The 17,090-nt window shown below is 37.6% G+C and overlaps 1 long non-coding RNA gene across 1 annotated transcript in view; it reads left to right on the forward strand.

Moving 5' to 3' along the window:
* Positions 1-1,451: 1,451 nt before the first annotated feature.
* LOC122826999 overlaps positions 1,452-17,090 on the forward strand; it is a 121,778-nt gene continuing 106,139 nt past the window's right edge. Inside the window, exons 1-4 of the long non-coding RNA XR_006369913.1 lie at positions 1,452-1,535; positions 2,417-2,576; positions 2,818-2,870; positions 5,823-5,931. This is a non-coding gene — a long non-coding RNA (uncharacterized LOC122826999). The remainder of the gene's footprint in view (positions 1,536-2,416; positions 2,577-2,817; positions 2,871-5,822; positions 5,932-17,090) is intronic.

A 17,090-nucleotide genomic window follows, 5' to 3' on the forward strand; every position in this document is an offset into this window, starting at 1 on the left:
CCAGCCAGATTGATGCAGTTTGTGGTATCAGAGCGGTAATCTCTGAGTCATCGGGTCATCGGCAGTCCAAACCAAGGCCGATCTGACCTTGAGATGCTCCTTTGTCCTCATTGTTTCATCCCAAACCTGCACATGTTCCACTCTGTGGCATACGTTGCTGTGAAAACTTGTGCCAGAGAGCAGGGGATTGGCCTGCGATGACGTAATGCACCTGATGAATACATCCTCCTCCTCCTCCTCTTCATCCAGGCAGCCGGCCAGGCTCCATGATCTCATACGTCCTTGGATAATAATAAAAAAAAAAAACGGGGTGGGGGGTTATGGGCAATCTTTCATTCTTAAGTAGCCCCTTGACAAATGAAATGGATCTGAGCCATTTTTTCAAAAAACATTACAGAGAATAAAAGGCCTGCTCTGTTGGACTCTGGTACCTCTACATGTTGGGCTCAGGAAAGCTCATTTCTATAATGACAGCAGATGCAGAGGCAGTTTCAATAAAAGACAATGATCATACATTAGAAAATTACATTCAGTGCTATATGAAATAATCACTCCTAAATGAGAGGAAAGGAAAGGTTTAAACAACACACGGCTCATTTAAATAAACTTATATCTACAATAGTTTAGTATTTATAACGGCACAACACTGATGATAAATTCTTAAAGATGGCATAACAATTAAACTAACAATAATTTGACAAATACTGCCCTCTGGTGGCTCAATATTTAAATTGCAGCACAATTGCATCATTACAGTGAATGTGCGTTTCACACAATCACTGTAAAATAGAGGAAGAAAAACATTTATGTTATGCGATGCCTCCCCCTGGTGGTCATATTAATTATGACAATAAGAAAGAAGTCAGACATTCTAATTTAAATACTGTATATTGTTGCTTTTAAAATAGCACTTTTTTAAAAATTTGGATATAAATATATTTGCTCTTATTTATTTTATTTTGCAGTATTACAGTTAAGCCAATCACACTTTATTGCAGCAGTTCGGTTGTCTTTGTTGACTTTAAGATTTTTATTTTGCCAATGTAAAATTTATTTCCTTCGTTTGTTAATTGTGTTATATTTTATTAAGTAAAGTATTTTTGAACTGTTTTATTGCTGCAATGTACTATGTAAATAGACTTTTCTCGACTTGAAACAACTGGTCCGAGACTGGGCCTCGAACCCACGACAACCGAGTTCAGAATAATGACGTTCTCACCTAATGCGCGTGCGCAACCAATTGATCCCCACTTTCGTCGATATTTGCTTATTTTTATACCCTTTAAAAATATTACAGAAAAAACTATATAATTACAGTAATAGTTGTCACCATCATATAGCTAAACGGTTTTTAAAATGTATTTTTATTAATATTTTACTGTGAAATACGTCGTCATCAAGCCGAAGGTTGTTAATTACCATCCAGGACAGGTGTGCAGACCTGAGGTACAGTTTCGAGGTTAGTGTATGTAAAATATTACTGTTCTGGAGTCTTTTTATGACTCCTTTAGCTACATTATCTTCACGATAAAGAGGTCAGTAGCAATACATGTGTGTGTTTGACGTTTTAAATCGTTAAAAAGTTATTCTAATTTTGCTAAACGCAAGCATGGAGATAACGCAGCCTTCGCTAACGTAACTTAAATTTAACCCGCGTTTTCTTAGGTGCTCGATATGATACAACCCGTTTTACAGGTTAATCATTTTAGTGGGAATTCAAGTTTGAAAAAATACAAAATGCAGTTTTAACAGAAGTCCAAATTGGGCATTCATGCAGAACTTTAATTTGTTTTGTTAACGCTGAAATTACATATTTCATATTTCAGTGAAAAATGACCACTATCTAATTATTAATGGGCGCAAAATATAACTGTAAAATACAAACAAAATGTACGTATCAATTTTTAAATGAAGATAATCTAACATTGATTTAAATATTGTGCCACCGCAATATATGTATTACAAATGTTTCATCTGTGGCAAGAATTTAATTATGGAAACTTGGAAAGACTAAGGAGATGGAGTATGTGAATAAAAGAATTCAGGATATATAAATTCTCATTAGTTCTCCTAGTTTTAAGCTAATGTGCATGTAGCTTAAAACTAAATAGATGTCAAACAGATGCAAAACTGAACATTATTTAATATTTCAAACTGAAGCTTCAATCAATAAAAACATTTTTTGTAATTTAATCTAGTAAAAAGCACAGATGCATTTTTGCTCTTCTGTCTAATTGTTAAATGTAATGCTGCAGCTCAATGCTCTCCCTGCCTTTAGTAATAATAAAGCTTTTCTAGTCACTATGAAAATGTTTGCTTAATTACTTTAAGGGGAGATCCCAGAAAATGAAATAAAGCTTCAAAAACACAAGAAAAGGGTGACTAAGGAGGTAGTTAATTTGTGTTTTTGTTGCAGATTTGCAGTGACTCCCAGATCAATGCAGAACCTTCAAGCATCTGGAAATTGTTTCCAAGGATGAACCAAACTGGCGCAGCGCCACAATTCTCTTCCCGATGTCTCGACTGATGACCTCTGACCTTCCAGTCATGTCAAACCAGAGAGCAGAGTGTTTCAGGTGTGGCCTTAAAATATATCTACAAATGTGCCTCCAATTAACTCAAATGTCTCAGTTAACCAATCAGAAGCTTCCAAATTATGGCATCATCATACCAAGAGATGATGTCATATTTTGCTAATTCTCACTGACCCATTTTAACTTCTCCCCAACTGACTGTGGAGCAGGAAAAACTCTTATAAAGTCTGCTGTTGGTGGGAAATATGAAAGCAGATTTTATTTCTTTTGTTGTGTTTTATAGACGTGTTGTGAAGTCAAACATCAACAATCCTTCAGGCACCTTCAACTCACCAGGTAAGAAATAGAACTGGATTTATGTTGTTCACCTGATGAAATGGGACGGGTTTGGTTTAGGATACCCCCAAGTTTTATTACGGTTCAGTTTCAAAATGAAGTTTATTCAAATTTTACAGCTCAGATCCTGACATTTTAATGCTGTTGCCATTTTTTTAAAATGTAAGTTTTGTGACAAATTTTTTAATTATTTGTTTTTGTTCAGTGATTTTAAAATCACAAATAAATTAATTTAATTTTAAAAACTTAATTAAAAAAAGCAAAAGCAAAATTCTGAGCTTTGATTTCTGAATGAGACTCAGAAAAACTGTCTTCAGTCAGAGGCTTCTTCAAGGTGTGAAACAGACTGCTACACACATTCACCTATATTTTACAGCTCTGCAAGAACTTCTTAATTAAATTAATTACAGGATTTAATTTTACTTTGGGATCAATGAAATTCTTTTTTAAGGCAAATGTGCATTTAGGTGCATGGAGTAAAGTTATGGAATAATTTGGACAAGGAGTTGAAAAAATGTTTTACTTTAAATCAATTCAAAATATTTCAGAAGATAAAAATTAAGTGTTTTGCACTTTTGAGTTAAAAATGAGGTTTGTAACTTATATAGTTAATTTAAAGTATGCAACCATAAAAAATACTTTGTAATTATTGAGAAAGCAACAAGTTCCTACAAGATGTTTGTTTTTTCTGCTCTCTTTTCAGTCTTGTAAGATAAATATCTTGCAGTAAGAATGCTTGAAATGAATAAGACATGCTAAGACTAAAACTGTTTCTGAGTTAATGTGCGGCCGTCTTTCTGAGCCGGTCAGGTCCACAGTGGGCGATCAACAGGACAAAGAATCGACAACAGAGTTTCTTTCCTCCGTAGATCCACTAATGCAGAATGTCTTCATGTAGAGAAACGCAGACTAAGTGAGATGTCAGATTTGAGCTCCACATTAAACATGTAGCAACAGTTTAAGGATACAATCCATCACTGCTGTCCTGGATCACATCAGAAGTGGGGGGGGGGAAACCTGCCTGCCTGCCTGGCTCATCATTTTTCACTGCATTAGATGACAAATAAGTGGCCATTCATCAATAACAGTGGATGGAAGCTGAAGTGATTTATTGCCTTTATAACAATAATTGGGCCAACTTTGTGAAGACGACGATGATGATGGAGCCCTGTGGTCAGTCAGGCAGAAAGAAGAGAGAGGGAGGAGGAAGTGGATTGAAAAACGGGGGAGAAGATACGGCAGGAAGGAAGGAGTGAGGAAGGTGGAGCGAAGAGGAAGAAAGGTTAATGAAAAACGACGGCGGTGAAATGAAAGGAGAACTGGTCGTTTTAGGAAAATGGATTCCAGCTTTCTTCTGTTTCTGTTTCAGCATTTTGATGTGTAACGACAACACTTAGCAAAATGTAAATAAGACATTGTATTTCTGTTTTAATGATGCGCTCTACGAATAAACCTGATTGATTATGCAGCGTTAAAACGTTATGAGTTTAACCAGAATTATTACAATTATTTACTCTGTGTGTGAATATCAGCTGTGGTAACTTGTAGTCAGTGTTTTACTTCACTGGGATGAATTTTGACCCACTGCTCTTTGCAGAATTGTGTTCATTCAGGGTCATCACAACTGGATTTAACCCTAGACTTTGACTAGACCCCTCCAAAGAGCAAATAATTTGGACACAGTTTTACTTTTGCAAATAACAGCATCTTGTTTTTATAAAGTTATTTTTTCTGCTATTAAAATTAGCTTAAAACATTTTAGCGTGAAGGCAAAGGTCTATGAGCATCGAGAAGCTGCAGAAAACCAAACTTGTGTTCGTAAATTACGTCTAAAGCGGGCGCATTTTCAGAAGCAGCACTGTTCCCTTCCTCTTATTACCTTGTGGCTGCTCTGCCATCGACCGCCTCTCAGCTCTGGATGGATAACTCCAACCTGATAATCCTGCTGAGCTGAAAGACGTGAACACCCTGCAGTCCTGTTATTGATCGATCGAGGGGAAAGTCCTGGTCTGATTACCACCTTGGCGTCATCCTGACAGAGGCCTCTCCATCATCCACTATAAACTGCTCTTCTGGGACTGTTCTGGGTCAGGTTTGAGCTCAAACATGAGCCGTGAAGTACTAATCTAAAGGTCATGCTGGTGGCCATCACTTATTGTTTGAATTCATCTCAGACTTGCAGGTTAATTAGCCACCCATTGAGTTGTTTGTAAGGGGATAAAATGTTTAGTTTTTGGTTATTTGGACACATTTCTTGGGGTTTTTACAGCCTACAACAACAATACAAATCTATAAGAAAGATAATGACTTATTAGAAAGATTTGACTAAAAAAGACACGATTGTAATCGGTCACTTAAGCAGGGTTGTCATCCTCAGAAAGTCTCGTGTAAGATACCACAGCTTGGGTTAATATTTCCTTAAACCATTCTTTACAGACGCTCTGATTATTCATAGTTATTGTAGATGGTTAATGCTGTAGCAGTCTGTGTTACAGCAAATTTGAAGATTCCTCTGACTGAAGACACTGTTTTTCTAATAGGGTTGCCCATATTTTTGTTAATATTTCTGTAAAATTCTTCTTTTTTGCTTAAGCTGATATAAGCTACTCTGAACATAACTAATGTAAGCTAATTGAATAAGCTAATTTAACCAGGAAAAACTGTCATATAATGAAAAGTAAACTGAGGAAGCTGAACTATGGCTTGGGAAAAATTATGCAAGCGGAGGCATATGGATGACTAATCCTGCCAAAATTGAAAATAAATTAGTAAATAAATGAAGAAATGTAACATTTTTGTGCATTTTTTAATGGAAGAGTTTCAGGGTGCAGCCAGAGCCATCAGGTAAAAAAAGTATGAGGAAAAGAAAACATAGATATAGATTGTTTATTTACTGTTTTATGTTCTCATTTATGGATGTATTTGTTACCTCATTTAGTTTTTTGTTGTCAGTTTTGACAGGATTAGTCCTCCATAAAGGGACGCAGGAATGGACCATCAGCTTCTCCTACAAGAAAAGAAAATCTGAGATCTCCAAGAACCACTGGACTCAGAAAAGGAGGTAAAAAAATTCAACAGTCCACAGTAAACAGGATGAACAAAACTCAGCCAAACAACTTGTTTAATTTGTCAAGTTTTTGAGGTAAGGAGTAAAACTTAATCTAAAATGCTGTCTCTTTTATGTCAAATTGTGTAATAATTACTGTTTTTAATGAAAACACTCAAAGAAACTGAAACAATTTGACAAAGTCAGTTTATTTCTGCAGCAAATTGAAACGTTTTAGATGGACTGAGTTCTGCAAAATAGAATAAAATATCAATTTTCAATTCAACACAGTTTTACAATAAACAGAGTAGAATTAAAAAGCAAAGCTTGTTTCTCATTTGCATGTCTTTCTACAGTTTTATGTGATTTATGGGATTTAAAAGAGCCTGTAGGAAGTACAAGATCCTTTGAATAATCATTTTAGCAGCTTATCTGAACCCTTAAAATCTTAAAATCTGCCTTTTAAAGAACAGGGAGCTTACAGTCTGCACTCTTCTTCTGCTGTTCTTCCAAGTTTTTAATTCCTATTAAACCCTGACACTTAACATAATTTACTGTTGGCACATTCCTTTCATATTTACTGCCATTTTTCTCATATTACTTTTTTACTTGCTCTGTGTTTAATCTCATATTGTTGGTTGCAATGTGAGCAAAATAGATAATTTCTAATGTGTTTGGACTTCATACATTCCTGTGGACATGTAGCATTTGATTTCCAAAAGGTTTTACACTGGAGTTGGTGAAAACTGCAGAAACCCTGAGTCAAGCTCTGATTCGGGCGTGCTTAGTTTGAAATCAGTTTATTTTTAATCCCATGTGGAGTAAATTACATCCAAACCTTCCTATGTTTTGGTACTGCTGTTGCATTTTTACTGAAATCTTCTCACAAGGTGAAGATTCTGCCAAAAAACATTTAAGAAGTTTAGAAAATCTTCTGAACTTCCTGTCTTCTGATTCATGTTTAATCTCTTTTCATACGTTGCCAGCAGGATTCCTCCAACTTACCTCACTGTTTTCCTCTTTTTTAAATGTTTCTACCTTCTCTGCCCTCGGTGTCATGTGGGCTTCCCTGCAGATCACGATCTCCTCTCTTCTGCTTCTCCGACTTCTGTAATTCACTTCGCTCTCCCCTTCCTGAGTAATTGAAGTAATTTCCCACCTTGGCTATGATGAATGTGTCCCGCACCGCCGCCGTGCCCTTCTACTTTAGTCGGCCTAATTAAAGAAAACATTCCATGATTGCCTATTTTTTCTGGAGCGTGACAACCTATTATTCTCCCCAGCACCTGATTAGAGAGTTATTATGCTTAGATTTAGATTGATTTAACCAGGCAGCCTAATAAAAGACTACTTGAGTTGTGATTTAAAGCAGGGGAATTGCAGGTTTTTGAGCCAGTCACGCTGCGTAATTGTTATTACTCGTTCATGATATGGAGGGGGAGGGAGGGGAAGACGCGGCTGTTGAAATTGAATTAGAAAATTAGAAGGTCAGCGCGCGAACAACAGGTGACATTTTGGGACGTTCCTCGGCCGATAAAGCTGTCAGGAGGAGAGACGTTGTAGCGCAGATTTGTCCGCAGTGATAAATCACAATCTGACATATTTCTATCAAAGCAAGATTAATCTCTCCATCAGCCACAGAAAAGCGCCTCATAATCATCGGCGAGGATTGGATGCAAGATGAGTAAATGGACTGGTGTTTGTTGAGCCTCAGCTGGAGGCCGGATGAATCCAAAGCAGCAGAAATCTGTCAGGACTGTTGTGGTCAGTTCCTACATTGTGGTGGAAGTTTATGGAAAACGTATTTAAAAAGCGGCACTGGATCTCTGAAATTTTGGAAAGTGTGTTTTTAAGTTATGATTTTACCTTTCTGGTTTTTCAGACGTCCTGCTGTGTGTGTGATGCTTCTGTACCTTCACAATCAATTTAAGCATTGAAACATTTTTTAAAAACTGAAAACATACATGTATAAGCTGCTGCTATCTTGGTTTTTCATAAATCTGCTGGATTTATCCGTCTCCAACGCCGAACCATGGATTCGTTCGTTATGAGTTTGAAGAAATTCTCCGCTGCTGCTGGCATGTTTTTGTTCTGAATGCAAATCAGCTCTTCCTTCTTTGGTTTCCAATTTTGACTTCACTTCCTGCTAAAGAGCCTCTAAGCCTGCGACTTTTAGTCTGAAAAATACGGTAGTATCAGCATTTTCATCAGCTTTTGGGTAATGAGGATCAAAGTGAAGAAATTTTGCTTTGCAGAGTCCAACTTCTCCCACTTAAAAAGATAATAGAGGCCTGAACCACAATATATATATATATGTATATATATATTTAAATACTATATATTTAAATACTGGTTCCAAACTGACAGTAAATATTTTTTGAGCTCCTTATGCACATCATCTGAACAGAAAAAGGGATTAAGGCTGGACATTTTAAGTTTAGGGGATGTAAACAAAATAAAATTTAAAAAGATTTTAGTTAATTTTATAAATAGTGAGTATATAAAGTGAAATAAAGAGAAGCATGAAAAGAGAGTTAGAGTAAAATTAGAGTAAAAACAGAAAAACAACAGAAACTTGTGCAGACGATGTTTATTATGTCTTGGATAAATGAGATGTTTGAACAGCTGGCTGGACGACTTTAAAGGCAAACATTAAAATAAAGAGATGATTTCTTTAAGGGATTAATAGCACTCTGAAGTCATTGGAGATCACTCACTGAGGACTTCATTATTCCACTTAATGGGCCCCGCCGCTACTTGACCCGACTGTCAAAATTAGTGGCGGGGAAACCTTTAAGTCAGATGGATGAACTGCCACAGCCTCGCCGGCTAATTGGCAGCTACAATCAAGAGCGAATATGTATCTGGAGGAGGAGAAGGCTTGGTATATTAGCAAAAATAAGAGACGGAGAAGAAAAACGAGGAAGAGGGTAGCAACAGCTGTCTGGATGTCAGAGAGGGAAAAATGGTGATGGTGCAAAGAGATGATGCACCAATAAAACGTGGATTCAAACTAAGTTTTGAGCTTCGTAACATGAACATTTTAGGTTCTAATAATGAAGAACGTCTAAAGAGCATCAGGACATTCTTTAGTTTGGTGAAAGGATTGAAAAGCAGTTTTTAGGTTCAGAGACCAAAACCATAAATGTTGGGTTAGTTTGAGATTCTGAAACTTGCGTGATAGAAGTGGTGGATGAATAAAAATAATACACATTTTAATAAGTAGAAGTATTTCAGTCACTCCACAATGATTCAATAATTTATTCATATCTACATTTTTGTGCAGAATTGTGGGTCGATACAAATAAATCAACTTTACATCACTATAATCTGTTACCTCAACATCTTCAGGAAAGGTTTTATGAAATTGAGGGTGGGTACATCTAAAGGGAAACTGAATATGGAGCTAAAACAATGTCTAAACATCACCCAGTTTAAAAATAAATGCAAAGCTGCGATACTCACATTGTTCAGAGTTTTTCCTTCATTTATTCTGTTACTATCACCATTATTAGTAGCTAAATCTTGATGAAAAGTTACTTCTAAGTTAGTTTTGTCTGATTTCAAGAGTAATAAGATACTTGTGCTAGAAACTAGACCAAAAATCCTTGGTAGGATTTTGTGTTTTTGCAGTGTTGTGTCACAGAGCGACCATAAAAATTAAACACCAAGTCTGACAGAGTTGGGTTTTCTCTTTGGGGAGGAGGAAAAGGGATTAAAGAAATGATCCTCCAGTCTTGCTGTCATGCATCAGGCAGTTCTTTGGGATGGCTGATCATGAACTGGAAGCAAAGAGGTTTTTGCAGAGCTAAATAGATACTCAAATGTGCATTTTTATCTGCCTCCCAGCACGAGTTACCGCTATAATTTATGCTAATAATATCCCTGGAACTGATGGCAGGAAAAACACGCCGATGAGGAATCTGTATCTTCGTTTATGTTCATCGCATGTTTGTGGAAAATTGGAGTTTGAATAATGATTTTTCTGGAGGAATGCATCTTCTCAGGTCGATTTCAAGTTTCAGTGAGCTTTTTTCACCAGTTGCTTCTGCTAATTGTTCTCAGTTTCCCGTTTTCTGTCTTGTTTAGATTATGTGCATAAATTGTTGTGATGGCTATTTCCACAGCTCAGGAATCTAAAAGGCAGCAGATGTTACTGTTTAGTGAAACCAGAAGGCAAAAGACTATAAACCAGAGTTTATATTTAAATGATCAGTACTTACATCTACTACAATTCTGGTAAATTTGCCGATTTTCTTTCCCAAATAAAATACCTGCATCAAGATTGTTTTCACAAAACATTTTTCTCAGTAATAAAGGTGGCAGCTCACATCACCATGAACAACAAAATCAATAGAAAAAATGAATAAAATGCTAACAGCTTGACAAATAAGCTGCAGGAGATTAAACACATTCACTCTTTGAAGGATTTCTGTTTCCGGGTTTTTGAATGTCCTGCTTTTCCCACAAATACCTGAAATCCACAAATATGTGGCTTTGCCTAAAAAAATGCTTATAATTGCATATTATAATAGATAAAACATCAAAAATACCTCAATATCCATTAACACAGACAGTAGAAACCATCTTAGCTTTAGCGCAGAAGCTAACATCTACAGTCTTCATTATTTCTGCTCTTGGGGCTTCAGCCAATCAGCACCTAGAAAAATAAATGCAGCTTCTGGATTGGCTGCTCTGCAGACTTCAGCTAACAGTGTGTCAGTTAGGAGTTTCATCTTCCTGAACTGCATTTTCTTTGGGACATCTTGGAAATATCTGTGATTTTTGGAATTGCGTTCCACAGACAAATTTGCGTCTCAGTATCACAAATTTTGTCTTATCGCCACAAGAACTTCCACTTTGCAGCTCCTCTCCTTTTCTGCCGGCTTCCTGCAGACAGAGAGCTACTTGGGATCATTTACATCGCGGCCATCACGAGTTTAAGATGGCTCATTAGCCTTGAGCGTGTAGATAAGCTCCAAATTGACAAGTGCAAAGTAAGGGCCGCTCCATCAGTTCAGGGCGAACGGCGGCGGCGGCGGCGGCTCCGGAGTTCAGGTGATTGATGCGCCGTCGTTTCTCTTGGCGCTGCAGCCGGACGCAGAAGTCCTGAGTTACTTGACCTGGACGTTGTTCAGCCTGGAGGTTTCTCAACATGCTGTAACTTTAACAGGGAGCTGATTAATGAGGCTGTCACCAACACCAGCCTCATTCTTTGAATTTTAATTTTACTTAAACTGTCTTTTTTTTTTTTTTAAAAAAAGAAGGGACCTTCTTAAAAACGTTTAATGAAAATAATTTATTCTAATTATGCACACCGCCTACCTCTGTGCTTTGATCTCTTCCTCCCCCCAATCTTGGTCCCTGTAAACCTTTTTGTTGCAGATTAATGTAACAAAAAGTCCATTAATTAATGTTTTGTGGCTTTTAATTTTTGGCAAGGAAGCCGTCTCCGTGCAGCTGCCTGTCGAGGCCGTCACTGCTGAACCCGTGCCAAGGAAGTGCAGATGTAATTCTGTTATCTCTTGCTTAGTCATTTACACAAATTAATTTGAACAATTAGCCTTCTACCGGCCTTTTGTGAATCGCGCAGGAGCAGCTGCCAAAAAATTAAATGCAACACAATTTCCATTTCAATTGGACGAGGTTCCCATTTCTAGGAATGTTGTCTGGAAAAATGTTTAACAGCAGGAGGAGACGACTCCGTCTCAAGTTAATATACTGGCTGTTTATGGTTGCTGAGCGACTGCACTAAGTAATCTTAATTAAATTTATTGCCTCTTAATAATCTTTCAGTGGTATAAAATGGCCCAGACTGCAATTATGAACACTTAGTAACTAATTTTAATTGACATTAAAACATATTAAACATAGGTATTAAGCATGTAAACTCTTGTCAGGATAATTTGTTAATTATTATAGTGGTGCAAACTTCAGTTTTTCTTCCTCATTTTCTTCCTCGATAAAGTCTGATCATCCTCATGTAGTCTGACAGATTTATAAAGAGTCTGTTTTTATAAATCTGCCTCAACCCTCCTTTTCCTCTGACGTGGTTCAGTCCTGCTCATCCCATAGTGATGCTCTGACCTGGAAATTAAAATACCTTCAGAGTGAAAACACATGCAGGTGTCTTGGCCTTTTTGTTGTTTTGCTTCCACCTTGAAGCCAGCAGAGGGCGATTTTCTCCCACTTTTCTCTGCTTGGCCAAGAAGCCTCAGTGTCTGTCATTAATGGCCGCCAGCCTTAACGAGCCGACCACAAGCGGAAATTGAGGTTTGAAATGTAACTGAATAAGGCAGAATCTTCTTTTCCCTGGAAGGATGGACAAGACAGCCCAGCATCCTGCTCTGCATTATCCTTAAACCACATTCCTTTTTACCAAAACAGGCCATTAGGCAGCAATAAGTGGAATCCATATGATCTGTTCAATAATGACATGTAATTTTGTGACATTTATGTGTTGTTAGGCAAATGTATGGGCCCAGCCTTCTGCCCTGTAAGTGCCCGCTAACTCAATTGTGCTTGTGTATTTCTTCAGCTCCATGTTTAATGTCCATTAAGAGTTGAGAGACGGTCAGTGAGGAATGTGCTGGTGTCCTATAGCTCTGCGCACTTTTACAAGGACAGTTGACTCTAAAAAAACTTGTATCTGTTAATTGTATCATCAATTACGCAGCTTTTTCTATGGGGGTTATTCAGTTATTAATTAGGAGCATTATGCTCTGCAGCTAATTGTTTAGGTAAGGATGGATTGCTTTAGTTAAATGTCCAAGTAGTGACCTGCGTTGTGTACTGGAGCGGAAGTTTAATTAAGGAGCTTATATTTCAAGGAAATGCTTCTATAGTTTTCAGGCAGAAGTTTGTGATTTCATGCGACTGGGGGCAATAAAATTTTGAAGGGCAGCAAAGTTACAAGAGTGTTATCTGGACATAATTACTGATTATCAGACTGTGGCAAATTCAGAAGAGCAAAGTTGGCCACAGTGAAGAAAAGCAGCCTGAAACTTTGAGCATTACTTCTTTAATGTCTGCAGTTGGATGTAAGAAAGGCACCACCAATCAGGACAGACACCTGGAAGGCTGGACTTCCTCTTTTGTGGTCCAGAAACTAAAATCCTGACATTATTTTCAGCGGTTTTCTTACTTTTTGGCGAATATTCAAGCAGTTTTCTGAGTCTGTGTTTACGCAGCGACTCAAATCTGCTTTTCCTGCCCGTGTACGACTTTTCACTGAAGTCTGAACGGCTCATTTCTGATCCAAATCAGTTTGGAGCCGCCTCCATACGTGGTACTAATTCAGATACTGATTGTTTTCAAAGCATCTGCAGTCAGAACCGCCGGGTCACATTTGGTTTTTGCAACAGAAGAAGCCAGATGCGTTAAATCTGGCTGTTTTTTCTTAGGATTTTGTATTTTTTTTTTTTAGCAATAATTCCTTATTGTTATAAGTGAGATAATCTGCCAATGGAACAAGTCATTTTTCATCAATATTAATAAATTATTGACCTTAAAAGTTACTTGTAAGTTAGTTTAGTCTTGTTTCAAACTAACTAAGATGTTTTCACTAGAAACCAAACAAAAAATACTGGGTAAGATTTTGTGCTCTTGCAGTGATACGTCATTTAGTGGCATAATAATGGATTGAACAAGATGATTAAACTTTAAATTTTGAAGAACTGGAAGACATTTTAAATATCTGAAATAAATAAACAAAGCAAACAACAATTAAAATGAATTAATAAGTCTCTGTAAACCAAATTGTCCGTCAACAAAGAGCTAGCACCAGACTGAAGACTTTTATCATCAGTTTTTGGTAGAAAGAGAAAACAACAAATCATCCAAATGGAAATTACCGAGCTCGTTTTAATTTATCATCCGTTTAATTGATTTATTGCTTATTGTGACGGGCCAGAGTTGCAGAAACAGAAAGATGTGATTTTGTTCTTGCAGCCCTGAAAGATGCAAAATGCCTTGAATCCAAATGCCAATTTCTCCTCCTAATCCGATCCATTCCTGTCAGAACATCTCTTCTCTAGTCCTGCTGCAAACCCTCTGTGGAATTGAGGTCTGGGCTTTGACTGGGCCACTCCAGGACCTCCATCTTGTTGTCTTCAGACTGCCTGTGTAGCGTCATTTTGCTGGAAAATAAATGTTTTCCAAAGCTGTAGTCTTCCAGCAGATGGAAACAAATTTCCCGATAGCTTCCCACCAGCATTATGCTGCCACCACCATGCTTCACAGTGGGGATGGCGTGTTTGTGGTGATGCAGCGTCTCGTCTGGTGGCCAAAAACAACATTTAGATCTCATCAGACTTTACCATAACTAGAGTTTAAGCAAACTTTAGTTTTCTTCAACAATTGTTTTCCTGTTGAATCTACATTTTTTAATTAAAAAAGACATTTTGTTGGTCGTGATTGATTTGTAAAAGCAATAAAAAGGAGATGGATACTTTTTACAGCTGTGACACTACAGAGTTGATAGTTATCAGACAGAATCATGTTAACTGGTTTCTGCTATTATAAACCAGTTTTCTCCAAAACGTGACCAAAACATTTTCCCTGAAAAGTTGTTTAAACATTTTATCTCTATTCATGATTGAACGGGAAATGTTTAGTTTCTTTTCTGTCTTGAGATTCGGGTTTCAGTCCCACAGGCTGTAGATCAGCGACGCCAGAGGATTAAGGAAAACTTAGTTTTTATCTAACTGAATAAATAATAATAATAAGGATTTATCAGGATTAGAGGGCAGTAGTAGTGAATTTTGAGATTTCAGTTTTGCATTCTGAGATTACAGCGACTGGATTGAGAATAAAACATTAAGTGAGTTGAATATTGATGATCAGTTTTTGCAAGATTATCATAAAAACAACTGAAATCTTGATGATTTTACAATGATCTGTACTCTTCCCTTCAAGGTATGATTTCATGATGTGATTATTGGATTAGTTTGTTTTTTGTGGAAACTTTTAATGAGCTAAACGCCGTAATCTCATGACCGAGTTTTTTTCATTAAAAATTCAGTTTGTCAATGCGAAACACGAGCTTGTGAGCTGGCGACAGATGTAGTTCCTCAGGTTATTAGGAGAAAAAATTAGCTGCTCAAACAACAACCACTTCATGATTTAATCAGCCGAGAGAAATGTGAACGTAGAAACTAAAAAAACTGTAAATCTCACGAATACAATCAGAAATATTCACTCATCATCCATTTGATGGAAAGCTGAAGTTTGTCTCCAAACATGACGACAAATCAAAACTGCTTGAAAAGAAGAGAATCACGTTGATATGGCCTGGTTAAAATTAAAATAATTAAATAGAGACATTCTCAGCACTAAAACAAAGAAAACATATGAAATAAACTCATTTATGGATCCAAATGATCATAAATGTTAAAATATGACTCATTCCTCAGAGTTTGGTGTTTTATCTGAAGTTTGATCTCTGGCTGAAATCAAAGCTCACTATGTGATGCAAATGATCGCTGAGTAAAGTTCAGCTTGTTGATGAATATGCATTCAAGGCTGTGGTGAACTTTGCATGAACTTTAAAAATTGTGCAAGAGGAATGATGAGCTCAAATTGTGAGGAAACAATTTAAAATGGATCACAAGAACATTCAAAGGCTTCTGTGAAAACCTGGAGTTTTTAACAGAGTCCAGGTGGAAGAAACAGCCACCGCATCGTCATCTCATCATTAATACTCACAACACGACGTGGGCGCTGCTCATCGACTGTAATCACCTTAATGCAAAAAGCTGATGAAGTTGCCAAAGCGCCGAGCGCTCCGTCTCAGACCTTCTCTCTGTTTTATGTGTGGTTTCGTAATGGCGCTGTCATAACCGCTCTGCTTCGTCTGGGCCTAAGTGAATCTGAGGCGCCATCTTTTAAACGAAGCTAACAAATGAACACGTCCCCCCCACCCCGCGCACACACCACCACCACCGGCTCCCGTCAAACGTCTCCTGACAGTGATGCATGGGCTTCCAGATGAGCTCTGAAAAACTGATGGATCTGCGACGGTACGAGCGCTCAGATAAACTAATGCATGTAATTACGTTTTCCATTCCCACTCTATTGCAAGGCATCTTATTACAATATCATTAGAAGAAATGTTTGGGTAAAAAAATTATATGGCTTGCAAAATTTCCCCCGTTTTCTTCGTTTCACTCTTTCTTTTTTATTTTTGTTTGCCATGTGGGGTTAATTACTGGAAGTTGATTCCTTTGACAGGAGTAGAAACCAATTCAATTTGTTTGCTTCTTGGAAGACATTATCAGGCGTCTCTGTGTAAGTGTTAGTAATTGTTGAAAGTCTTATTTACCGGATAAGAAGACCAACAAGATGGTTAGAGATGCACTGTGTAGGGTGAGTGCGATTGAGGCTTTTCAAAGTGATTCTTGACTGACTGTTGGCAGTCTTGTTTATGGAAACGATAAGATGCAAGAAAAACACTGTAGGAATCTGTTTCAGAGAAATAACAGACTTCAGTCGAATGCTTTTGTTTGGTTTTCTTGCATAAAGAAAGGGCGTGTCTTCCATGTCAAGAATAAAGTGGTTGGAAGATGCACTTGGCTGGTTTATTAAGCATTCACACCAGCTTTGTTTGGGCCGCTTTAATCAAACTCTGGTCCGCTTGGCTAGAAAGTCCGGTTCATTTGTGGAAGTGTGACCAAAAAAAAAACAATCTCTGGTCTGCCTAAAACCCTTGGTACCCATTCATTTATAGAGATAAGCACACTGGAGACTGTTCCAAGAGCAGGAAGTGGACTACAGGGCAAGGCATTCTGGGTAAATACAACAAAAACAAACGTGCTAGTCTAGAGAAATTACTTCTACCAAGGATAAAAGACAACTGCTAAGATTTGATGGCATTTTGTGAAGAAGAAAGTTGTGGCCAGTGTTTTCTCCTGAGGTTTTCCTGCCTTTTCCTTCAGTGGTTTTGGTGCAGCGCCACCACAGGTGAGGAGGGGAACATGTTTCTCCAACGGTTTGGGCTTTGTGACAGAGAGCTGCACCAGCTGAAAAGGAAACTAATGTTGCAAATCTACTGGACTATCAAGTGGGAAAACTCCCTAAATCTCCTTGTCTGTAAAGGCCAAGGTGAGTCAGAGTTTTTGCTGACATAAAGTCAGATTTAAAGTTTTAGCTTTGTTGTATGGAGTACTGTTTTATGA

Source organism: Gambusia affinis, linkage group LG24, assembly GCF_019740435.1.
Source record: "Gambusia affinis linkage group LG24, SWU_Gaff_1.0, whole genome shotgun sequence".
In the NCBI taxonomy this organism is placed as follows: domain Eukaryota; kingdom Metazoa; phylum Chordata; class Actinopteri; order Cyprinodontiformes; family Poeciliidae; genus Gambusia; species Gambusia affinis.